This window comes from Equus przewalskii, chromosome 31, assembly GCF_037783145.1.
Source record: "Equus przewalskii isolate Varuska chromosome 31, EquPr2, whole genome shotgun sequence".
NCBI classification, from domain to species: domain Eukaryota; kingdom Metazoa; phylum Chordata; class Mammalia; order Perissodactyla; family Equidae; genus Equus; species Equus przewalskii.
This window is the reverse complement of record NC_091861.1, coordinates 19,388,880-19,416,387: the sequence shown is the minus strand read 5'-3', so window position 1 is coordinate 19,416,387 and position 27,508 is coordinate 19,388,880. Positions and strand designations below refer to the sequence as shown.

The 27,508-nt window shown below is 35.3% G+C and overlaps 1 protein-coding gene and 1 non-coding gene across 9 annotated transcripts in view; one reads left to right on the top strand and one right to left on the bottom strand.

Moving 5' to 3' along the window:
• Positions 1–27,508, top strand: part of BRINP3 (BMP/retinoic acid inducible neural specific 3) — a 394,820-nt gene that overhangs the window by 159,352 nt on the left and 207,960 nt on the right. The gene's annotated exons all lie outside the window — the stretch shown is intronic.
• On the bottom strand, positions 12,612–12,678 carry LOC139080711 (small nucleolar RNA SNORD29). Its single transcript, XR_011535424.1, has one exon. It is a non-coding gene; the product is annotated as a small nucleolar RNA SNORD29 (small nucleolar RNA).

Below are 27,508 nucleotides of genomic sequence, written 5' to 3'. Positions count from 1 at the left end.
ATCTGTTGACAGATGCTTAGGTTGCTTCCACGTCTTGGCTACCATAAATAATGCTGCAATGAACATGGATGTGCAGATATTGCTTTGAGAAGCTGATTTCAATTCCTTCAGATCTATATCGAGGAGTGAGATTCCTGGATCCTATGGTAGTCCAATTTTTAATTTTTTGAGGAACCAGAAAACTGTTTTCCATAGTGGCCAAATCAATTTACATTCCCACCAATGGTGTAGAAGTGTTCTTTTTTCTCTGCATCCTCAGTTATATTTGTTATCTCTTATATTTTTGATAAATGCCATTCTAACAGGTGTGAGGTGATAGCTCGTTGTGGCTTTGATTTGCGTTTCCCTGATGATTTATGATGTGGAAGAAGAGCTCATTATTTTTAATGAGTTCTTTGATCTCGGGGAACTCACACGGGGCTGAGTTTTATAAAATAGTTTAGTTTAGTTTTGTTTTTTAAACATTTGAATAATAGGATCCATTTGAGTAGTATAAACTGGATATCCTGGACATGTTGAAACGACAAATCATAAGTTAGAATTTTTATGTAGATGCATAAATGATAAAATAATTTGGGACATGGGTAGGACAAGTAAGAACACAGTGTCAGATCAATTGAAGGACTAACCTTCTGAGTCTGCCAGTTACACAGGCATGTTATTCAAATGGCTTCTCAACACCTATGTGTCTAATTAGTTGATTATCAAGTAACTCAGGATAACTGTCTTGAGTGGTCTAGCCTTTATGTCAGCTCCTGATGAATGCTCCTTTCTTACACTTAAACTATTAGTTTAGAGTTCTGATTTACATGTGCATGGGCTTGATATCAAATTCCTAGGTATGAGGTTTCAATATCTACTTCCTGCCACTTCTCTTATCTTTAGAAATCAAGGTAAGTTTCTTCTTAACACTTTCTGGAGCATTATTTCTCAATGTTTGCTGATGATGGTTTTATCGTTCTGTTGGTTATTTCTCAGCAGTGTGGGCAGGAATATTTCAGATTTGGAATTTGTAGTAGCTAAATCCTTGCTTGCCATCATTTTACTTTTGTAAACTTCCTTCCCTCTAAAACCAACAAATCATTTATTTAAATATTATTTTATTAAGGAAGTTGTAAGCAAATCAAGAATTTTGCTGTCTGAAGCAATATACATCCCCTTATCACTCAAAAATACTTAAAAATTTATTTTTATTCCCTTCAACATTTTGCATAAGCTTCTTTCTGGGTATCAGTCTTTCATACATCGATGTTAGATGTTTGTGACTTTCTTGTATTTGTCTTACTGAGGTGCCTTTTATTTAATTTTTAATCATTTTATTTTAAAATTCAAGCACGCTGAGAAAAACGTAAATTTATTAATGTTATAACCCTTTGTTTTCACCCTCTAAAAAATTTTATCAAATTTTTATTGAGCTCACACGTTTTTGAATATTATCCCCTCTAAAAACCCTAATGATTACAAGACGCTGCAATTTTTAAAAAGCCATCAGTATTGCTATGTTTTCTCTGCTTCCTTGACTCTCTTATAGCCCCAATTAGCTAGAGGTGATTTATTTCACTAAATTTAGACAAAAAATATCATCAAGTTAATAATTGTTTTGTGTTTATAAAGTATTCTTGTATAGCTAATTATATAAACATTGATATCTGTTATTTAAAATATTACAGATGATATTTTAGAAATATTTGATGATTAGCAGCAGTAAGCATTATTGATGAAACAATTTAAATAAGATTTTTTTTTGGTCAAAAATGAATCAAGAGGAACATTTATCAAACTTTGGCACATGTTTCAAGAGCAATGTTTGTTATTACATTCTAAAAACAGAATAAAACTCTACTTTTCAATGATTTATCAAAGCTGAGTTTTCCCCCAAAATAACTTCTTGTTTATTACTGATAATAATCAAGAATTTTTCAGAGAAAAAATTGTGCTCAGTAGCTTGTGGTGAAATTATTAACTCTGGACTATAGCTTCATTATGTATTAGAGAAAGTATGTGTGATCTCAATAGCCAAAAATTATGATAGAACATAATTTTGGAAACTGCTATATTACTTTTTGCTCTATTCATGTTTAATCTCTCTTTTTAAGTCCTCTTTCTCATTCTGCTTCCTAGTTTTGAAACATCACACACATTCTATAACTATAGATCTTAGAAAATAATCTTTCTTGCTTGCTGTTTACCAAACCAAATTAGTAACTTGTATTATCATGAAAAACATGGTTTGACCAGATCTAGCAATTTCTTCCACATGTTCTTTTCACCTTTTACATTGTGAAACAGGCTGAAAATGATTTCAATTGCTCTTAACCTGTGAATGATCGTGAAAGAGCCATTTGTATTTATTTGTTCTTTATCTAGAGTTCCTATTTTTAGCGCCAGAAGCATGCTCTTCCAAGAGTATTGGCAACCTACAAAACCAGAAACCAGTTTAAGAGGCAAAGTGTTTATTTGGGATAGAAGAATTGCAAGTTAGGGAGCACAGATTCAGATAGAAACTCAAATGATGTCCTGATTACAGGAGAGGGGCTTAGGGCTTTTATGGGAAAAAGGGAGGAAGATGAGGTAAGTTGCATTAAGGAAGCATTCATTGGTGAAAGATGGGGTAAGGCTGGGTTTGTCCTCAGTTGATTGACTTAAGACTTGGTCATCAGCAAAGTCTGGGTTCATCAGTCCTTACAAACAAGATATTCTTGTCCACACTGACTTCTTGGAATGTTGGTGGTTTGATCCAGTTTGGAAGATAAAGAAAAGACTTGCAAGGCAATTCCTCTGGAATGGCTGCTCTGGCTCTATTTTAATATGACTCCACTCATCTCATCTTTCCTAGTGTATTTGCCTTCCTTTAACAACACTTTTATGTATGTATTTACTTAGGATTCAGGTTGCATAACTAGATATTTCTTTCAAAAAGGCTAAGAATTTATCACTCAGCACTTTTATGCATTCAAGATGGGAAGCTGAAAAGGGATTTTCTCTTACAATTTCTTACGTGTAACTGAAGACTTTTCATTTGCAGTAATTATGCAGCTGTCTCATGATTCTGTCATGCTTGTCCTGCTTGTCCTGCTTTCTTGTGTAATCTCAGTGGCATGAGTTATAATATTCAAACACACAGAACAGTTAAATAACCAGTCATAATGGGGAGGAGAAAAAAATTCTTGTGTAAACTTTCCCTATTGCTTTAAACAGGTCTCTGAAGTACACACAATTTTATCTGTGAAATAATAAATCATCTATTATTATTTTATTCACTCAGTTGGTAAATCTCATCAGATTAAAAACATTTAACTGCTACAAAACACTCCATTCCTCAAGAGAAGGCTTGCAATAAGTAGAGGGGTTTTTTTTCTACTTTTGTATATGTTATGGTTCTTAATGAGCATCTCCATTGCTCCCTTTGAGCACTAAATATGTCAACTACATTTTAAAATCAAGTCATCATTTTGTTACCCAACATTCTCTGAGACTGTGAATAATATCCTATCTATTGTCTATCCAGTTCTTATGCTAACCAGAAAAATGATAATGATAATTAAAAAATCCAACTTAAGATACAAATTTGTGGTGTAAAATAGCTTTTCTCCTTACTTTTGCTGATTACATTCTCACTGACTGGGACAGACATATAAAAGAGATGTCATTATCATATGGCAGCCTATCTATGTATCCATGTACTTCAATTGGTAGCTAATCCAGACACCTAGAACTAATATATAGTTTAAATAAGAAATTATTAATGCTTTCAATTAATACAATCCTAGTGAAGATCTTGGATCCTCAAAATATGATTCAGCCAAGTTACTTAATCCTTCTGATCCTTGTATATGCAAAAAGGTGTGAGTTACGTGACCCACTCTTCAAAAAGGAGTGGATCAGATTAAATGAGATGATTAATGTGAAGAAATTTATTACTGCTTAAAACATAATGAACACTCAGGACATGATGATGGTGATGATTATACAGCTAACAATCACACAAATGCAGAAGACAGAGGAATGTAACTTTATGAGAAGATTTACATTTTAATATGAGTCTCCTCTTGGCTGGATGGCAGAAATTTAAACTTGATCAGCTCAAGGTTTCTCCTTCCTTTCATTGAAGTGGGTTGGGAAGATTGACAAGGCACCTGGTGGTAGATGGTGGGGAGGACTACCTCTGGTCCTCAGGATCATCATTTCTTCAGGCTGGCATCCACTGAGATGTCATTACCACCACCCTGTCTCAGTTGATGAAGTTCACTCTATGATAGTCCTCTTTCTAGGCCATGAGCAAGTCATTCCTCTTTCTTCAGGGCTGTCTGCTTACTCAGTCACATCCATGTTGTTCGAGCATGAAAGAAAAACATTCTAATCCCTTTGGAGCACTCTTAGGCCTATCTGCTTTAAAATAGAGTACCAATTATTATTTTGTTCCCAGGCAAAGTTGCCATAAAATGGGCCTAGCCTTTTGTCCTGGACCATACTTAGGGACAGAGGACTGATCCTTTTCACAGATGCCCAAATCTATCAGGACTTTCATTATCTACTTCCCACCCTCTCTACCCCCAGGGTTGGATAAGGTACAGGACAAATTTTCACAATCAACTTCCATCTTTGCTTGAAATCTCAAATTCTCCAGTTTCTAGATCCACTATATGAAATCTCTTGGTAGCTTTCATTTAAAGAGTATTTGACTTCTATGAAACTTAGTCATATTATTCTAATTCTCTCTTTCTACTTCCCCTCCAGTTACCCTCCACAGTATAACAATTTTATATTATGTATATAAAAACTATATATTATATAGTTAAATAGTTTTTTAGAACATCCTTTCATTAATTTCACAGGAAATCCACCTATTCATTGTAAGCATTAATTTTTTTCTGCATGTAACATGAAAAACAACATCCATTTTTCAAACAAAATCTACTAATTCATATGACAAGCAACCATTTTTCCAAATCATCTGAAGTTTTCATAATACTGTGGAAAAATTAAACTGTATTTAAATATTACTAGGTCTAGCAACTTCAGGTGAAAATATACAGCATAATTATTTTCAAATAAGAATGCATTAAGGACATTCTTTGACATCATAATGTGTCCAAGGCAAAGATAATGAAAGAGAAATTCATGAAAATTATGAGCAAATAATATCCTAATTCATTTAGTCAGTCAAAATTTAAAACCAGCGGAACTGAAAAGCTTTTATTGTTTCCTAATAAAGAGATCTTTTGCCTAATTTTAATATTTAAGATAGCATTTATTACACTATTCCACCATTTTGTAAGATTTCCGAAATATACAGAAGTCTCATTTCTATTTAGGTATATCAGATTCCTGTGATTTATACTTTACTTTTCAAATATTTCTCCCTTGGATTTTTATTTCATACATGACTTACAGATAGTTAATTGATAATTAATTGGAAACATAAATGAAAGATATTTTGAAAGGCATATTTTTTCAGCTTTGCCCAAACCATAATTATGTTTTGTTCAAGTTCAGGGGAATAAATATAATGGTAATGACTTCCTTCCACCTCTGATGCTTGTCATTGGGTGTTGAGTTTATGTCAGAGATTAGCTTTGATTTGCTCTTTCACGTCTGCCGACCTAACTCTATTCTTCAATATTTTGACCCACAAAATAGTAGCGTCATGCTGTCTAAGTAAGACTTCCAGCCTTGCTCCCAGTACAGCATGGAAAAACTAGGGCAATTCATTGCATTTCTAAACACTTATCTTTTATTTTAAAGGACCATTTGTTATAACCTCAAGTTTAATCTGGCTATAAAGACCAATATACACAGGACTCTCACAAAGAGTAAGATTTAAATAATGATCTATGGAATTTGTATTATTTATTCTATTTTCTAAACATCCTTACATTTTCATTTATTAATTCATTTTCAGGGCATCTACTAATTGCTAGGCCCAGTGCTAGGTGCCAGGCACACAAAGAGAAATATGATATAATATAGCACCTATTAAGGAGATAGTTAATTCTCTAGGGGCCAGCCCAGTGCTGTAGTGGTTGGGTTCGTGCACTCCGCTTTGGCAGCCTGGAGTTCACAGGTTTGGATCTCAGGCACAAACCTACATGCTTTTTGTCAGGTCGTGCTTTGGCGGTGTCCTACATATAAAATAGAGGAAGATCGGCACAGATGTTAGCTCAGGGGCAGTCTTCCTCACTAAAAGAAATAAATAAACAAAATAAAATGAAAAGCAACCTTGGAATAGGAACTATGACAGTGGAACACATAAAGTAGTATTAAAACTCAAGATGGGGGTGGTGGAAGGAAAAAGATATGTGTCCGAGAAAGACATACACACGAGGAGAGGGAAAAAGAGTGATAAGGGAGTACATGGTGCTCCTAGCTTCAGGAAGAGAGGGTGGAGCCAGATGGATGGGTGTACGTCCTAAAAAGTGGATTCTGATGGAGGTGTCATATTTGAGCCAGCCACATGCAAGCAATGTCCTAAAGTTCTGTTTATAATTAACCAGCCAGAAAGACTAAGAGGGGCAAGAAAGAAGGGGACATAAAAGAGAACAAAATTAATAATCTTTTTTTCACCATTATATGCTCACCAAAGAATGTTTATTTCTTCCTATTAATGTTTTCACTCGTTCAATCAGATAAAGTAATTAAAACTGTTCCCCTACTCAGATGAGTGAAAGGTAGAAGGAAACACATGACTCTATGTCTGATGTAATTATTTTAAGGAAGAGACACCAATGAGGAACATGCTCCAGTTTCATAACTCAAGGATCAACTTGGGTGAAGCATCTCTCAAAAGATTTAATCCCGAGCTACTCCATCTTTATTCTTTCACACAAGAGAATAAAAGTGAGTGGGGGCCATTATAATAATAAAAAGTTTTCCCTAATCCCATGTCTATCACGAGACACAAGGAGAACCTTTAGTCCCTGGGTGTATTTCCCTGAGAAGCAGGTTGGCACATGAGTTGCATGTTGGTGCCAGAATGTAAGCACTTAAATTTTTTAAAAACTTGGTGGGATAAAGAAGACTTGAGAAAAATTGTTTTCCCTAGCCTAATTCCTCTAAGTAAGTGAAGGGCAAATTGGAACAAGTCAAAATATTGAGTTTGAGGTAAGTTCTTCACAGAAACGAAGCAATCAAACCATAGAATTAGCATTCTTATTACATATCCCAAAAAGTCCTGAAAATATTAGATAAAGTTAAAGAAAATTAGAATGGAAATGAGAGCACAGTTAGAAATGAAGGATGGAGATTCTTAGAAAGAGATGCAAAAACAGGTATTACTATATTGATTCTATAACCCAAGAAGTGAGGATAGTTTGGGCTAGCTTTCAGTTCCAACTTAAAGCAGCCAATTTGAGCATTCTTTCTCTTGTCCAATTTTTATCAATATAAAGAAAGAGGAAAGGTATGTTTTCTTTGCTTCCTTTCTTTGAATAGCATTTTCATTCATTCATTCAAATGTGTATTGAACATTTAAATGCCAGTCTTTGTGTTCAGGACTGGTTATCTTACACATGAACTCTGCCTTCAGCTTAAGTGGGAGACCAAAATGTAACAGATATACTATTTTTTAACAGAAGTGACATAAATAGAGATATCAATCAATTGTAACAAGAACATAACAGGAATGTATGATTCTGCCCATGGAAACCAGTAAAGATGTTACTGAAAAGGAAGAGTGAAGGTCAAAATATTACAGGACAGGTGTCAGTTAAACAGGAAAAGTAAGAAAGAAGGATTTCGGGCAGGGAAGGCAACATAGGTAAAGGCATGGATGTGTGAAAAAGTATGTGCTATATTTGGAAAATCACAATAGTTCAATGCGATTTTTTGTTTAAATGACTTTCTAAAGAACTAGAAAACAAATGAATGACAGAGAGGGCACAATTGAAAATTCAGGAGAAAGAATCATTGATGGAACAAAGGACATGAAGATGGCACAAGCAATTAGATCTCACACACAGGGTTTACAAAGTAAAAGGACATCACCACTTTCCCTGAGGCAGGTGGGCAGAAGGGACGCACGTGAGCTTTTGCAGACAATTCAAGAAGTGAAAATAAGAATTTGAAGGACTTTCTCCCTAAGATCCTCAATTTCTACCGTAAAATTAGAGGTAAGGCCATTTGTGGACAATGTAAGAGATCTGTGGAGCTCTGAGATGAGTGATAAAAATTTGGAATAGCTGACCCTAGGAATGTGTGAGTTTGGGGTAGGTATAAAGCCAGCCTCATCTGTTTTTTAAGCCTAAAATTTAGCAATACTTATGTGTCCTGCTTCTTATAAAGATCCTTAGATAGGCTGCTGCTGAGATCAATGATATTTTGAAAGGCAAGGTCTTTCAGACATATTTTAGCATAATAAAAGACAATCAAACCATTACCAAAATTAGAAATTTTTCCATACTGACCCTTTTATTTGCTTACCTTGAATACAAAAGAATGATTAAATTGCTGAATTCAAAACGTAGTTAGTGTGAGCCCAACCATTCTTTCAGAACTTACATTCAGGGTAAATATTATCCTTGATATGTTTTTGCCTAGAAATATAGTGGATTTCAGATTTTGGTGGTCCCACAGATATCTGCAACACTTAAGCTTTACAATGCTGACCTTGTCAGGACTTATGAAAATAATTGATTTAACGTGAGAGATTCAGTAAAATAGTTTATATTCGCTATCTTTTTGTCGTCTCTTTATAATCACACCTGATCCTCACCACTGGTTGGAAATAAGTCTTTCGAGGGTCATCAGAGCTCATTCTTGTTCAAACTCAATGACTCATCTTGTAGACTAACATCTGTAAGACACGTTAAGAGAATGTCATCCTTAGCCAAACTGCTGGTGCTCGATTCTGACTCTGCCACATACCAAGCAGTGTAATCTCGGGCAAGTAACCTAACTTCTCAGTGTCTCAGTATTTTCATCTCTAAAATGATGTTCATAATTGAATCTACCTAATAAAGTTATAAGGATGTATGTGTTAAGGTTCCATTACCTAATGTAACAAATAGACCCCCAAGCTTCAGTGACTAAATAAAGTAAACCTGTTTTGGCGCTCACCTAGCATTCCAATGTTCATATTCCTGGTCTGCAGAGGTGGGAGTGAGGGGACCAACCACGCAACCATTCAGGACCCCAAGTGGCCGACAGATCTCCCATCTTCATCTGCATTGGCACGCAGTTGTTGGTTGGGATTTATCATGGAGGATCTATCATGAGATATTTTCATGCACTGGGCTCAAAAATGACTCCCATCATTTCCATGTGCCTTCTTTTTGCTAGAACTCAGTCCGATGGCTACATTTTACAAAGTGGAGGCTGGAAAAATGTGGTTTGGTTTTGTGTTCAGGAAGAAGAGCAAGTAAGCTTGGTGATCAGCCAACAATCTCTGTAAAATTCCACCCTTCTGGACATCAAACATCTATTCAATCTTCTTTTTATATAAAATACACTTAGATCTGCTTCAAGGAAGACAAATCAAAGCTCCATCAAACCATTGTATCCAAGATCTCTGGGATGTAGCAGAGTTCTTTCCGTTATGTCTGGATTGGTTCTTCACAGTCTGACAACCAATGAACAACCAAAGAGACCTTCTCTACGACCTGGAGACACGATATTCACAATAAAATCTCTCATTTAGAAGAGAGAAGAATAGAAGACATACAGTAATTATTGACCAATAGATATTAGGCAGTCCTACTGGTAGACATGCTGAAGACTTCCTATCCAGGGGAGAGGGTAAATTGATGAGACTTAGGCTCTGCTCTCTTTGAGGAAATTAGTTGTCTGGTGGTCCCTATGGTCCTAACTCTTCTCTCCTGAAGATTCTTTCTTATTCATTGCTCTTCATGGCCCCATCTGCAGTGGGCATTAGGTCGAATTTCCTTCTTGGGGACACCAGTGCTTCTGCAGCCCTCTTTTTCCTTATTCTAGTTTGGGTTCTGAAGGCAGTCTTAAGGCTCAAACAGTTAAGGTTTTTCAAGGTTTAAATAGTTAAAGGCTTTCTGGTTGTTGTTTTATTTGATCTGGGTTTATGGTTTCCTTGTCAGTATTGGGTCTAAAAACCCAGTGTGCTTTTAATCTGTTTCCAGTGCCATGTAATCCCATTCAATGTTTTTTTGGAGTCACAGGTCTTAAGATCTGCTCTATTTATTTGGCTCCTTGCCCCATGCCTTTCTCTTTCTCAACTTCCTGGAGCTTCCTTGAGGCCGCCTTTACAAAAACAGATAGGAAAAGTATGTAGTGGATTGTGTTGGAGGTTTGGCTGCCCAGGAAAGGATGTGGTAGATGTCACTTCCACTTATATTCCATTAGCCAGAACGCAATTATGTAGCTACATCCACTGGGCAAAGGAGAAATGGTGTTCATTTGTATGCTCAGGAGTAAAGGGGGATAGTTTTGGTGATCGGCTAGACATCACTACCACAAAGACTTAGAGAATTAAAATATATCTCATGCTTGGAAAGGTATTTGGAACAAAGCACTTCATTAATGTTTCCATTATTATTGTTATTTTGTTGTATGTGACCATGGTTAATAATTATCTTCCAAAGTCTATATCATTTCTAGTTCTCTTCCTAACCGTCAAATCGTTTCATAGCTTTCTTTTCTGTCCTTTTACTCTGTCCACACCTAAATGAAAATTTCTCTTTGTGCTTTGTTCTTAGCCCTGTTTTTCTTCTTAGTCTTCTCTCTCTGTAGGTGACCATATATTTCACCTAATGTTAACTGTACTTCTATGCTGATGATTTTCAAGAAAGTAGATTAATCCCTGATCTTTCATCTGAAATCCAGAGCAAAATTCCTGATTATTTGGAAGATATCTCATCTGGGATATCTCTTGTACCTCAGGCTTAGTATATGAAAAAGTGAATATATTGTAAGCTACTCATTATTTGTTCTCTGCTGTTCTCTCAGACGTTGGGTACAATTTCTTTCCTAAAGCAACTTCCCTTTACTCTCCTCCCTGCCTGGCATTTTCCCCATGCCTTCTGAAACATCTGATTTCATGGTAAATAAACATCCCATGTCATAAGCTTCTCCTCTCAATCATCTTTACTGCCTAGAGTTATAATTGACACCTAGCTCTCCACTGAAGCTATTTCCCCTGCAGCCAAATCAAAGAGAGGAAGCTTATTCTCACAGACTCTCCCTTACCTTAAATTCACTCTCCTATGCCACTACCATATTATTACTTCCTAGCTGTCAATATCTCCTCTGCCCTTGAATAAAATCATCTGATGTTTTAAAACTTAAACCATCAGAGCATTCCACCTTCTGCCCCCTCCTCACCTCTATAGTCTATTGACCTCTAGGTCATTTCATGACATTTCCTGAAGACTGTATCACTAGGATCTATGTTCCTCATCAGCCAAGTCTTGCCCTAATGTCTCAGGCTATCTTAAACATCCATTTGGACCACATACATCATATATTAGTCTCTTTGTTCCTCCTCATTTAGTGACTTCCAGCTCCGGTTTACCCAAACAACCATTTTCTTGGTCACATTCCTGACTCTGTCATAACATAGAGCTGCCTTATGTTGGAAATATTAAATCAAGTTATCTACTTGTTTGTCAACACAGCGACCTCGTATTAAGCTGAAGGCCCATGTTCTTCTCTACTAGACTATTTCTTCTTTCCATTTACACTTCTCCTGAAGAATCTTGACTCACCTTACTCTCAGCTCTAACATCACTTTTTCTCAAGACTTTTCTTAAGGTCTTTCTGGCATCTTACCTTAAATTTAATTCTCCCTCTGGTTTTTACGTGATGCTGCTTCCTTTCTTAAACTTTCTTCAAATTTTAGTATAATGGCATGTGACTGTTTTTAGCACTAGAATAGCTATTGAGCTGTGAAGAGGGACCCTGTTTCTCATTTAATCCAAGTCTTTAGCATCATTCTTCATAGTCAATTCACTAAGTCAATACTTCCTTCAGTCTTGCTTACCCTTTCTGTTTAATCTCAACTCCTAAATCTTTATCTTAATGCTAGTGTTACCTTCTTAAATACAACCCTTTGGTTGCTTCCCTGCTTCTAACTTCTAAATGTCTGTTCACTGTGATTAAGACAAAGTCCATCAAGCTGGCCATGAGTAACTAGTCCCTGCAGGACCTTTCCCTTATCTTTTTCTTTTACTCCTTGCATTTTTACATTCCATTTTAACAAATACATTTTGCTTTCCTCTTTCACTTCCAATATTAATAACAACAACAACAACCATAATTAACATATTCTCAGCTCTGGGTCTTGCACATGCATTCCTTTCTACTGGTAACAATTTTTCTCCATTTTTCATAATTCTTTTTTTTCAAGGTTAATAAAACTTTATTTAAAAGGGCTGAGATGATTGTATGCTACTTTGAACAGCGAGGCTGTACAAGCAATGACTTGAAATTCTTTTTTTGACACGCTCCAAGACTTTTATTCGATTACGTGTACCTTCAGATTGGAGTTGATCAGAAATATGGCTGACAGTTTCCCTCAAGTCATTCTTGGGCTCCAGACAATGTGCTGGACCTTTGGGTTAACAAGCAGGGCAGTTGGAACAGGAAAGACAAAGCTGTGGGTGATAAAATTTCCTTAAACATGATATCCTCCATACCTGTCTTCTCCAGTTTCGCAGGTGTTCACATGTTTTCACTGTGTAAGTCATAGTGAGCTAGTTTGATTCATCATAGAAATTCGTGGTTCTTATTAATGCATTGAAGGTCTCCGTTTAGGAATTTGTATTAGTTTTCTATTGCTGCAGTAACAAATTACCACCAACGTGGTGGCTTGACACAACACAAATTTATTATCTTATAGTTTTGGGGGCCAGAAGTCCAACATAGGTCTCATGCTGTAATCAAGATGTCAGTATTGCTGTATTCCTTTTGGAGGCTCTAGAAAAAATCCATTTCCTTGCCTTTTCCAGCTTCCAGAGGTCACGAGCATCCCTTGGTTTATGGCCACGTTCCTCCATCTTCCAGCTAGCATGATTAAGCCAAGTTCTCCTTATGTTGTCTTCTCTCTGATCCTCTCTTCTGATTCCCTCTTCCACTTTTAATGACTCTTGATTACATTCAGCCCACCTGGTTAATCCAGAATAATCTCCCTATCTTTAAGTCAGCTGATTACCAATCTTATTTCCCCTTTGTCACATAATCTAAGATATTCACAGCTTCCAGGAAGTAGAAATGTGGACCTTTGGGAGGGTGGGCATTATTCTGCCTGCTCCAGCATTTGTTTCTCCAGGAAACTTTCCTTTACTTCCCAGTCCAGCTTATTATTCCTCATTTGTGTTCCCAAAGATGCTGCTACTTCTTAAATTTAAATATCACTTATTATAATAAAGGCCAAAGCTTAACTATTTATCTGTCTCTACCGCTAGGCTATAAACTGCATAATGGCAGGGGCTGTGTCTGTGTTATTCACTCGTATGATGCTCACATACACAGGAGTTCCTCAAGAAATAAGTTAAATGAATGAATGAATACACTGTGCAGAGAACTTAGATTTCAAGTTAGAAGACTGGGTTGCCTCCTGGCTCTATCACCTACCAGGTAGTGATACAGAAACCAGTTAATATCTCAAGTCTCTATTTCCCTACCCACAAATTATACAATATATTATTTGCCTTATCTCCCAACATTATCAAATTAATAACATGACTCAAAATACATAAAGCCATGTTGTTTACTGACAAGCATATTAATATAATATGATTAAAACATAAATTGGATCTTTTTACTTCCTTTCTCAAAGATCTAGCTAAAAAAATTAATCCAGAAAATAAATTTCAAATTCTATAGCATTTTATTAAGATCCTTCATCATTTGGCCTAAATGTTTCTTTCTAAAGCTGTCTCAGATCCTGTGTCATAGTCATATCTCTTTTTTCCAGTCCATTTAGATTATTCTATTCCTAAGCCATACCATATGTGATCATTCTCTATAAGATGACATATGATTAAATTTCATTCTAAAATGTATTTTGCAAGTGTACCAGAATACTCATGGCCACTGCCCATTGCATTCTGTAACTGTAACAACAATAATATTAATGGTAGTGAAAATGTTTACATTATTTCAAATTTTACATGAGCTTTCTAGCCATTCTTTCTTGATCTTCACTATAATCTCTTGAGTTTTATTCCCACTATGCAAGTGAGAAAACTGGTGAGTGAGGTTTCCAATGTCTATACTCTCCCCTCCTTCCCAGAAGTCTCTTTTCTCATTTTTCATTTACTGAAATATTAATAATCCTTTAACACCTTCAAGTGTAACCTACTTTCCTAAGATTTAATCTCGTTGGTTACTATTAATTATACCTTTCTCTACATTTCCGTGGCATATTATTTGTATGTGAATTTTTCAGATATCTTATTCTGCATTAAAGAGTACCCTTTTTGATAGAGTTTGAACTCTGATGGAGATCAAAGTTTTAAAATGTCTAGCACCGTGCTCTGAACATACAAGTCACTCATTATAGGGTGAAAATAAGTTAGATAATTTAGGTGGAAAATATAAGATCTGTAAGTGGGCTAGGTGGCTGGTGGCTCTTAACATCCCTTTCAGCTACATTTTATTTTATAAAATTGCATTTGACAGAAGTAAGGTCAGCCAAGACATTAAAGTTCCTAGCTATAGTTTTCCTGAATTTGATAATATGACTTACAAAGTATTTTGTATATTTAGTTCACACACTATCCACATAACAGAAGTATGACACTCAAGCCATAAGAGGACCTGATGGTCGTGTGAATCTGGACCCGAATCGTGCCTTCCTTAGTGTGTGTCTGTGTAATTCACTTCTTCAAATCTCAGTTTTCTCATTCGTCATATAGGGAGAGTCCAAGTAGGGCTGTTATGAGGATAAAATAAGATAAAACATAGAAAGCATTTATCAGCGTGCCCGGAGCATATTCAGATCTCAGTAAGATGACTGTTGATGTTATTATAAGAATAAGAAAGTGGCACACGTAAGACAGGATAGATACAATTTACATCATGTGTGATTGCTGTTCAGATACTCTATGCACATAGCTTTTAGAGTTTTCCTTTGTAATTCTCTCTACTTAGCCTTCGCTACTTAGTAAAAATTGTTAAATTCCCATTTTTGTTTTGGTGCATCCTATTTTATCACTTGTACCAATCTCACATTGTCCTCCTTGCTTCTCTTTCGTGCTGCTCCTTCACCTATGCTACCTTTTTCTTTTACCTTCTTCTTACCTATTGGCTTGACATAAACACATCTGTATAAGACACTGCCAAATTTTGTTGGTCTGATTTACTGAGCATCTCATCAGCTTCTCTTGAGGAAGACTCAAAAAGCGCTGGAAGTAACAATTCCCTGTGCTTAATTAACTGGACAACCACTGTTATCCATCGTATGTAATTACTCTGCAATCAGATAGGTCCAAACAATTATACTCTTACTTCTTTTTATTTTCAAATTGCTATAAATTATTTGTAATCTGTGGCCCATCTTAACATGACAATACATACAGATGCTAAAAGTAATTTGTAAATTAAAAATCCTATGTGATACAGTTTGTGATTGAAACAATAGTAATTATTGCAAGGATATGTTGGTGAATTTGAAACAAATGTTTTAAACTCAAATGGAATAGAATGACAAATCTGGCTCAAGCAAAAGCCGTGTATTCCCGGAATAGGTTATTATATCCACAAGTTGGCAAAGATTTCCAATTAAATGTTAGAGACTATGAAAGAAATAACCCTTCACACATGATGTGACATTTCCCGAAAAATATCACCTGTATCCTTAGCTATCTCTTATTATCTGATGATACAATATGAGATTTAATTTAAGATTTGGAGTCAGCATTTCAGAGCTTTAATTTAAGAAACTTTATCTTGCTTTACTTTTCCAAACCTTTGTATCTCTCACATTTGAAAGTTCTCATAACTTTGAAAAAAACCTTTTCAAGAGAAAACTTGAGAATATTGGAAACATCTTAAGGTCTATTTCATTTCTTATTTGGAAACCTAACGACAGCTTATGATATAACTGGATCCACAACTCAGGTGTTTTGAACACAGGAAAGGCTGCTCTATTCGTTTCAACACTCCAGGCTAGAGCAGATATATTTAAGAGATTACTGCAAAACATAAAATAATTTTTTTTAATACCTCCGGGAACATATAAATGCTTTGACTATATTTTGACTTCTCTTCTCATTTTGATGCCATTCCAAAGTTTATTTCAGCTCTTGGAAATGCACGGATATTCCCTTTTACAATATTTCTAAATTATCGCTCATTTTCACCTATGGAGGAATTCTTTGGACTATTATTGTATTCAACTTTGCAATAACACAATTTATAAAAGATCTTAATTTTCTATTAAGTCTTGGTGCCACTCCAGATGGGGTTAGTTACTTAAGCATAAAAATTTTTTCATTATTAAGTGTTTTCATCTACAAGGTGACCTTAGAAAAAGTTATCATATATCCTACATTTCTCTGGACAGTCTTGATTTTAAATATTTTGTCCAATTAAGAGACCATATGCTGTGAATTTATATTCAGTAAATATGATCAACATGCCTTAAGGCATGTGAGAATTTATTCTATTGTCACCTTTCTTATAAGTGTTGTTTTCAATCTTTATAAACTCTTTTTTTTTTTTTTTTCTGAGGAAGATTAGCCCTGAGCTAACCTCTGCTGCCAAACCTCCTCTTTTTTGCTGAGGTAAATCGGCCCTGAGCTAACATCCATGCCCACCCATCTTCCTCTACTTTATATGAGGGACATCTGCCACAGCACAGCTTGATAAGCTGTGCATAGGTCCACACCTGGGATCTAGACCAGCAAACCCCAGACCACCAAAGTGGAATGTGCAAACTTAACTGCTGCGCCATGGGGCCAGCCCCTTTATAAACTCTTTTTGATCTATGGGAAGAGACTTTGTTTTATTCCTCCAGTTTCTCTCTTTAGACTCAACTTCTCTCTCTCTCTAACTATGTGCCTCTATCTCTATATTTGGGGTCACCAGTCTTTTGTATTTTTGTTTTACCTAAAAGATCAAATCAACATCTTTTTATGGAAAGAAGGGTTTTGCTTTGTATTTTTATAAAACTATGATGATTTAAACTTTCTCACAGGATAAAGCAATCTTTATTCTATATCTACTGAAGATAACAGTAAAATTATATGTTATCAAGATAAACAGTAAAATTATATACTATCAAAAATGGCGACATTTGGTTAATATTATTCTCTAGATTCTCTGATTAACTCATTATTAACATTACTCTTCAAGTCTTCAAAACAAGTATCATTATTATTACTATATTATTCCTACTATTTTTGGTTCCCATCCTCAATCTCTTAATCATTATACTCTGCTGCTAACCACAATATTTCTTCAAATTTTGTTATGTACCCCCTTACCGCCTACCTTTCAGTCACCTAGGGTTAATCTTTGTCCTATCAACATTCAATGCACTTTCATTTATCCATGTCTGTGCTCAGGTCTAAGCCTTGAATGCTCTTCTCACATTTCTCACATATGAAAATCCTTGTCAGTTTTCAAGGCAAAATTTAAAGGCATGTCTTCCATGAAGACTTCCCTAATAATTGAGATCAAAATAAATGTAATATCTTTGCAAAACACAGAAATTTATGATACTAAATACTAACACATGAACTGTTGCTGTCTGATTTAGTTCATTGGCATTCTTAGTAGAATTCTGATTGCAGCCTAAAATCAAGAAGAAAGGACAGAAGAACAGAAAATGCTTGCGTTTTGAAGTGAAAGATATACAGGTTTAGATCAGGCTTTAGCATTAAGAACTGACTTACCCAGTGAATAAGGAGATGTGAGGGAACTGGAGAATAGTTAATTCCTTCCTCATCCCTGCCTTGAACTATGGAATCCACCCTGAGGTTAAGGAATTAACATACATTAGCTGGTATTCATTCAATGTTTATTGACTTGAATTACGTCCTTTCTGTTGAAAATTAAACAGCCATTTTGCAGTGCATCATGGGCTAATCTATTAATTTAGTTTATTCCGACCTTGTGTATTTTGGATGACCTGGAAAGGGAAAAAAAGCATAGGTTAAGCAGCATTGATTTTGGGAGAAGATGAGCAATAAGGAGCCTTGGGTGAGAAGGTGGAGGTTTTAGGTATTTTCACAGAGGGTTATTCTATGATTATACAATTAATGAGTTAGAGACACTGCAGGAAGGGAAGATGGCTGGGGAAACAGCAACAAAGGGAGAAAGTTATGAGGATTCAATATGATGAGCTCACGATATGGCTTCAAACTGGCAGTGATGGATGGTTTTGGCTTTTAGAGGAGTTCATTTAGTAAATAACTAAATGCCAGACACTGTCCTAGGCATTTTATGTCTCCTATTATATTTCTTCCAAAAAGGAATTTTGGTTGATAAAACCTGTCAGAACGGTATTGTTATCATTTTTAGGCATGTATAAAAATCTACTTGCATTGAAAACACTACAAAAAATGTGTTTTAACTTCACTTTAGTTGACTACTAAAAGTCACATGACTTTTAGTTGAATTACTATATTGACTCCAAGTTAACGTTCTCAGAAAGCCTGTATGCCTCTATAAACATGAATATGAGGGTTCAAAGTTTTCCTTAGTAAACCAAAAGTCAAGAGACCATAACAAATTTCCCATGCAATCAACAGCAAATGCTTTGCATTCAGTACAGCATTCTCTTCCTTATTAATCCTTCTTATTATGGGCTTTTCACTTGGTGTTATTATAAATAGTGAACTAGTACAGTCAGTAAAAACAGCAGTTTTCTCAAAACACAAAAAAGGTGAGTCCCAATTGCTAAAAGCCAAATGTAACAAATAACGGGGATATACAGGCAACTAGAGATTGGCCCCATTGCCTGCTCCATGTCTTCGAGCTTCAGTCTTTGGAGGGACCTTGGCAAAACTGGGCAAAGTTTCAAAACCACTACATGAGAAAGTTAAAATAAAATGCGTTAGGTTAATTATAGGTGTATATTTCATTTTTATTCTGAAGATTTATTTTGAGATTTAAATTTTATTTTCATAACTAGGATTAACTAACAGTAATATTTTCAGTTTGGCAAATGATAAATTAAAGAGAGTGAAATATCCTAAAATAGGTATAATTATTTTTTAAGGAACTATTGACCTTAAACAAATAGTTATTTCTCCAGCAAAAACGGGTTTATTTGGGATCAGCAAAGAATGACAATTTGGGGTCTGTAACCATGGTAAGCCATGTGCAAGTCCCCCAGCAGCAAGGGAGGAGAAAACCTTTTTATGGGGGGAAAAGGAAAGTGGGAGGGCTATTCTAAACTAAGAGTTCAGAGGTTTAGTGGCATTTCATTGGCTGAGTTGTGACAGGCTCTCATTGGCTGAGCTTCTTGTCAGTCAAGAAGAGGAAATCCTTCTTCTTCCTGTGGGCTCTGCTGTGATGAGGAGCATGAGCGCTCTCCATTTTGGCTTCCTTACTCCAATTTAATAAGATCTCTGTTTATTAATTTTCACAGAATGTGAGGTAACCTCCCTTTATAGAGGTAATCCAGGAATTACTAAAGAAATGGAAAATGAAAATAATTTCCCTTCAAATGATTCTTTGGTAAGAAGATCCCAATTTAAACAAAATGTTCCTACTCCGTGTTTATAATCCTATGCTACAACATAGAGTAAAACAGAATAAGATCGGTAAATTAAAAATCTTAAACAATGAGTTTAATACCAGTCATACTAGTCAGTTGAAACTTTCTCCCAGGATTATTTTTTGTTGTAAGAAAAATCTATCACACCTCCCTGAAAACATATGTCTGGGTCATAGTTTTTAAAAAAAGAAATTTATTTTTTTCTAAACAGTTACAAAATACATGTAACATAAAATTTACCATCATGACCATTTTTAAGTGTGCAGTTCAGAGGCATTAAGTACATTCATATTGTTGTGCAGCCATCACTTCTATGCATTTCCAGAATCCTTGCCCATTTTATAATTGGGTTATTATTTTTGTTTTTTATTCAGTTATAGGTGTTCTTTATGTATGCTGGATATTGACCCCGTACCAGATACACAATTTGCAAATATTGCCTCCTATTCTGTAGGTTGCCTTTTCACTCTGTTGATTGTATCCTTTTATGAACAGAAGTTTTAATTTTGATGTATTTCAATATGTCTATTTTTACTTTTTGTTGCCTATGTCAAAGAACCAACTTTGTCTTTATCAATCCTCTGTTTTATTTTTCTATGTTATTACTATCTTCTCTATCTTTTTGTTATCTCTTTTTTCTATTACAGGTGCATATTGATTTTTCAGTCTTTTCGGGTTTCCAATGTAAGCATTTGAGGTTATAAATTTCATGCTTAGAACTATTTTTTTTTTTTTTTGAGGAAGATTAGCCCTGAGCTAGCTGCTGCCAATCCTCCTGTTTTTGCTGAGGAAGACTGGCCCTGAGCTAAGATCTGTGCCCCTCTTCCTCCACTTTATATGTGGGACGCCTACCACAGCATGGCTTGCCAAGCTGTGCCATGCCCGCACCCAGGATCCAAACTGGCGAACCCCAGGCTGCCAAAATGGAAAGTGTGAACTTAACCACTGCGCCACCGGGCTGGCCCCAGAACTATTTTAACTATATCTAACAGTTGCTCATACATAGAATTGTTCAGTTCTAAATATTTTCTTATTTCTATTTTTTTACATTTCTCTGTTTTAGCTTTTTCAGATTTTTGCTTCTGAAGAATCCTAATTTTCCTGCCAGTTCAACGCATTTTAAAGGATTTATTTTAGTCCAGCATCTTTAATTATTTTCATGGTGGAGACAATCTACCATCCTGCTGTATATGAAAACGTTGTTCATTATTTTTAATTGTCTTTTTGTTACTATTTCAAAGTGCAGATATAAAGAAAAGAAAAAGAGGATGCTATTTTTTAATACAGGTTTTTTTTTTGGGGGGGGGGAGATGAGCCATGCTTAGCATTATTGATGAGTAAAATTTACGCTTGAAAACATTTTAATTGCAAAAAGAAAAGTTAGACTTTTATCATCATACTATGATGATAACTTAACAAGTTTAAATGAATATATGACATTTCTTTCTATCCACTAATATATCAAGTGCACCTATGTATAAGGCTATTTGTATTTACAGAGGGAGATGGGATCATAACATACTCACTTTGGGACAGCCCCAACGTCTCCTCCCAAATTTGACTAATAACGTTATTCTCATTTTTAGGGACTATTTAAAGATGCTTTTAATAGGAGCTTCAGTTCATCACAGTGTATTCAATTTTTTAAAAACTAAAAATGTTTTAATACCAATTATAGGTGTTAGTTTTTAATTCACGTTCTTAAGCATTACTCTTTGACTTTAGCAGTGTCATTTAATCCATCCTAATTAGGGCTTGGTTTCCAAATCTGTAAACTGACAAAATGCACTGTACACACACACAGTACTTTCCACTCAGTAGAGACTCAAGAATTCAAAGAATCTGTGCTTTTTAGTATTATACAATTTTCATGAAAATAATTTACTTTTTGGGAAATGTGTACTGTCAATTGTAAATTTTACTGTTAAGCAAGGCTGTAAAATTTGAGCAATGATAAAGATCAAGGTAATGTATTATTTTATAATGGCATCTTTTATTTAAATATCCTAAAAATATTTTATGAATTTTATGCCTGGGAGTTACCCCATCTACCTCTGAGATATAACATTTATGGACCCATTTGTCCTGACCTGGTCTCTCTACTTCATTCTTGTGTCTAACTTTAACTGTAACTTCTGTACGATGAATCTTGATTGTCCGTGCTAAAATAAGTGAGTTCTAGCACAAAAAAAAAATAAAACACAGACCTACCCAGATAGACTACAGAGAAGTTTGTTGTGTTGCAAATTTGATCAACTAGATTAAGGTCCTGGCCATTTTCCCTAAAACAGTACATCCTCTTTCATCTCCAACTTCAGCTTCAATCCAAAAGAACTCTATATCTTGAGGAGGTGATATATATTTTTCACTAGGTCATATCATAAATGAATATTAAAATCATATCTTTTCATTTCCTCTCTCTTTCTTTTCATTCCTTTCATTATGATCTTTGGCCACACTTTTCTCATTCATACTTTTCATTCATAACCAGAATGTGCCAGTGGCCTCCAAAATGGCTTCTTTAAATTAAAATATCCTTTTGTAGCTTCAGAGCCACCCCAACAACCTTGTCTTCACTTCCCCTGTGATTATGTCACCCTCCTGCTTGGCCACTATCAATAGCATTCATGGTTCACATAACATTTCTATTGGGTAGTGCTGATTTATAAACTGTTCCAGATAGAGGAAGGGTCTGAAGTTGAATATGCCTTATTTTCATCATCTATAAAATATTGAAAATAATTATGCATGCCTTACAGGGTTACTGTGGGTCTTCAGTGAGAAAATAGATACAAAATTGTGGTTGATTCTGGTTATCATTGATTTCACAGAGTATCAGTTGATCAGTGTCAAAAAAAAAAAAGGAAAAAGAAAAACCAAGGAAACAAGCAACATTTTATTGTTAAAAAATATATATATATATGATGTGATGGCATAGGAAAATTTTCAATATGTAATTCCTTGTAAAATATTACGAATCACATACTAGCTATTTAGAGATACATTTAATCTTAAAAAGTTTGTGTATAAATTTTCTTCTACAGAATTGCATAAATTTAAAGAAGGAAATCAGAAATCTGAAAAAAAGACACTTGAATTTTTTAAGTGCAGGTGCTTGATTTTATATCATAGAAAGTTAAGAATCTAAGTGATAAAGTGATTTATTTAAGGTCAGAAAACAATTTAGTGCAAAAACGTGAGCATCTAGAATTCTTCCTCTGCACGGGTTTTCACTTTTCAGTTTTCCTTTATCATTTTATGTAATACACAGTGTTCCTTCTCTATTACATGGCTACTTGCTAACTTTCATGTGAATGGTTATGTGAATTACAAACTCATGGGAAAAAAATTAAATTATCTCTGATTTTCTTTTGATTGTTAATTTTTTTTATTACAGAGTCAGTTGCTTTTTAAAATACCTAAGGGGAAAGAAAAAATACTTATTGTGTCTAATCTGTAATTAGGAGAACTGAGTCATTTTCCATTGATGGGGCAAATTACCGGCAATTTTCCAATTTGCCAGATTTTCACATATATCACATGAATAATTGAGTAATGAGAATGAGCCAAATCCAGAGTAGTTAATTTTAGTTGGGTGAATTCAGCGCCATCTGGACTTCTGGCTTTACTAACTTTTAATTGACCTAGTTCTTTCTGAAAAGTCCTAATACCTAATTTATAAAATAACTATTCATGCTCAACCCAGAATAAGTAAGGCCACTTGTTAAAATACGTAATTGCAATTGTGTTCTAAATTGAATAAATGAAATAAATGGCTGATTTGGGGTATTAAAAATACATTTCTTTTCACTGTCAATTTAATAATTATATAGCAATTTAGCTTGATTTCTTAACATTTAACTTCTATTTTCTTGCCCCCCCCTTCAGCCTTTATTGACTATTATTTCTGTATTACCGAGTTGCAGGCTTCCAGTTCGAATTTATCAGCTTTACAGAAAAACATGATCACCTTCAAATTCACAGCCATCCTAACCCCATCTGAATTATTTCTTTCCTATGAAATATCTTAGTTAAATTATTATCAAAAAAAGTCATTTTACCATTTAACTTATGTTTATATGGACATCAAAATATTAATGTTTCTACAAAATTTAATTTTAATTACTCTCTGAGGATCTTCTTGGCATGATCTTCCTATTAAATTTAACAAAAACTTAATTTCCGCCTGCTACTAATAATTACACTTGGAAAATTAAAATATGTTATCTAATTATTAGAGTTATCATTATGTGCTCCACCAGTATAAAATAATGTCTTAGTATCCCCCATCTCATCTGGATGGTAATATGACATTTATTTTACATGTTAAAATTTTAAATTTATATTTCTCTGAAGTTGGTGCATTAAAAATAAAACTGTTAAAAGTCTACACATTGAAAAGTATTTTATAGCCATGATTTTTGTTTGTTTGTTTTTTTCACTGAGGAAGATTTTCCCTGAGCTAACATCTATGGCCAATCTTCCTCTTTTTGTATATGAGCCACCACCACAGCATGGCCACTGACAAATGGGTGGTGTAGGTCCACACCCCCGGGTCCACACCAGGGAACCAAACCCTGGCTGCTGAAGCAGAGCACACTGAACTTAACCCTTAGGCGACCAGGATGGCCCTAATTTTGTTTCTTAATAGGTACTTAAAATAATACTCAGCAGATAGGAGCTGAATATTCTCTGCATTCTGAGAAAACATTTGTATTATATTTGAATATTTACAGTGTTTAACTATTAAAAATTATTCTTATTTAAGGAACTCTGTAGTCATGTGATTCTTGCCTATTTTCCAAATTTATGAACTGAGAAACCAGCAAAAGCAGTTCTGTTTCTGAGAGGCATGAGGAGTATTGAAAGTGGGAGATGTAACTAAGCCGTGGCATCATATATTATGTATACTTAATACATAATATATGTATTTTTTTTGTTTTTTGTTCTTGCTATCATAATTGGTTTTGGTTTGTTTCTTTCTTACCGACCTTATTTTTTTAATTCACAATGTTATTTTTTTTATGAAGGGTGTTTGATAATCTCTACTACAACTTTCTATTATAAAAAACCAAACCCAACTTCTGCCTATACAAAGATGCCACCAAAACTACTTTCTTTTTTGTTTTTGCAGAAGATTAGCCTTAGCTAACATCTACCACCAATCCTCCTCTTTCTGCTGAGGAAGATTGGCCCTGAGCTAACACCTGTGCCCATCTTCCTCTACTTTATATGTGGAACACCCTCCACAGCATGGCTTGACAAGCAGTGCGTAGGTCCACACCTGGGGTTGGAACTGGCAAACTCCATGTTGCTGAAGTGGAACGTGCAAGCCACTGCTAGGCCACCTGGCTGGCCCCCAAAAATACTTTCAATAGAGAAACATAGATATATAAACAATCCTTATAAACATATACGGAGAAAAACATAGTTTTGTATCTATATTATATATAATTAAATTGCAAATTTTATTCAAAAATGCTTGGTTTTGTGCTCCAATGTTAATCTCAACAAATAGCATTTTATATAGTCATATGGCCTCTCTATAGATTCTTACAAAAACCTACCCTTAAAAGCACACATAACTCTCCTTCAGATTTCTCCAATTGTTCTTTTACTAAATTAAATTGTTCATGTAATTACAAAGGAAGAGTTTTTCTGCCTGACTTTGTTTTCTAATCAACATCTTTTATATTTTTATATACTCCAAAAACTCTAAAAGATTTTTAAATATCGTCTATACTTTTTATTTTCTTTCCACAGATCTTCAGAAAGATGTATAAAATTAATAGAAAAGGTTTTCAACTCATCATTTTGCACAGACACCTGTATTAAAAGTTTAGTAACTTCTCCTTACCTTTTAACAAGATTATTAGCCTCTTAGCAGTGTTTTGTATTAAAAATGCAATTACGTTTTTATTCTCCATTAGAAAATAAATGAAAGTAGTTTTAAAATATTAGCATTGTTACAGCAATTCACCTTCAAGGAAAATGAATTAGATATAGTTTTCTGGATTTCTCCCACTAAGTACAGCTAAAACCCCCTGAATATTATGTATAAAACAAATGTTAGAAGACTTTAAAATTTGTAGGGAAGAAGGTGGACTGGCCAGCGACATTGAAATGAAATAATGTCAGGTGATCATTTCTATCTTTGCCTTTTGCCTCATATATCTCAGACTTGGAGCTCAACAAGCCAGCAAACCAGAAACACTAAGAGATATAGACAAAATAAGCCTCTGTAAGAGCCTGCTCTTTAGCCAACAGACCAGAAAAATGGTGGCCTAGCAAAATAGAAAAATTTTAAGATAATAATCTCTCTAACCCCAGACAAACACTACAGAAAACCACTCTGTCTCCATCTTTCCCAGCCCAGCAAAGGCCAAATAGGACCCTAGACTTCCAGCCTCACCAGGCTGTAATGAGGGACCCAACCTCTAGGTTAAGGTGGTTCCAGGGAAGGCTAGCTGAGTGCAAGCCTAGAATTTCATCCCTGCTGAGTGGTAAGGAGATCTCTCCTTCGTGGTGTCGGTGGAATCTACATCTGGAGCCTAAACTTTCCTCCCTACTGTGCATTAACCAGACGCTCCTTGCTCTATCCATTGGTGTGGTGTCAGAGGAAGGTGGACAGATAACAAGACTTTTACTACCACCCAGCAGAAATGAAGCTATCCCCTCCCACCGTCATGGGATCAGTAGAAGCCAGGTGGGGAGCAGTAGTACGGCTAGTAATACTAGTAGTATTGGTAGTAGTATAACTAGCACTGCTGCTAATCAGAGCAAGGGTGGTATCAGCAGAAGTCTAGTGCAGGCTGGACCTCCTACCATCTAGGAGCCCCTCCCTACTTTGGGGGGTCAACAGAGATTGAGTAGGACAATGGGATATCTACTTGCACCTGTCAATAATATGGCAGTGCTCTCCCCTTCTACTACATAAGTGGTGTCAGGGAAAGCCACCTAAGAGAATTGATTTAAATAAGACCCAGTTCTTCTAACGTAATATCCAAAATATCTAAGTTGTTTTTTTATTTATTTTTTTTATTAATGTTATGATAGATTACAACCTTGTGAGATTTCAGTTGTACATTTTTGTTAGTCATGTTGTGGGTACACCACTTCCCCCTTTGTGCCCTCCCCCCACCCCCCCTTTTCTCTGGTAACCACTGATCAGATCTCCTTATCAATATACTAACTTCCACCTATGAGTGGAGTCATATAGAGTTCGTCTTTCTCTGACTGGCTTATTTCGCTTAACATAATACCCTCGAGGTCCATCCACGTTGTTGTGAATGGGCCAATTTTGTCTTTTTTTATGGCTGAGTAGTATTCCATTGTGTATATATACCACATCTTCTTTATCCAATCATCAGTTTCTGGGCATGTAGGTTGGTTCCAAGTCTTGGCTATTGTAAATAATGCTGCGATGAACATAGGGGTGCAACGGACTCTTGAGATTTCTGATTTCAGGTTCTTAGGATAGATACCCAGTAATGGGATGGCTGGGTCATAGGGTATTTCTACAAAATATCTAAGTTTTAATTAAAAATCAGCTGTCATAACAAGAACCAGGAAAATCTCACTTGGAATGAAAAAAAAAATATGAATAGCTGAAAGCACTGAGATAGAGAGATTTGAGAAAGATTTAAAAGCAGACATCATAAAATTGTGTCATTGCACAGGTATGGACATGCTTAAACAAAGGAAAAAAGAAGAAACCTTCAGCAAAGCAACAGAAAGTCTCGAAAAAGATAGTTATGAAAAAGAATTAGGGGCCACCTGGTGGCATAGTGCTTAATTTTGTGCAGTCCACTTCGGGGGCCCAGGATTCACTGGTTTGGATGCCAGGCACACATCTATGCATTGCTCATCAAGCCA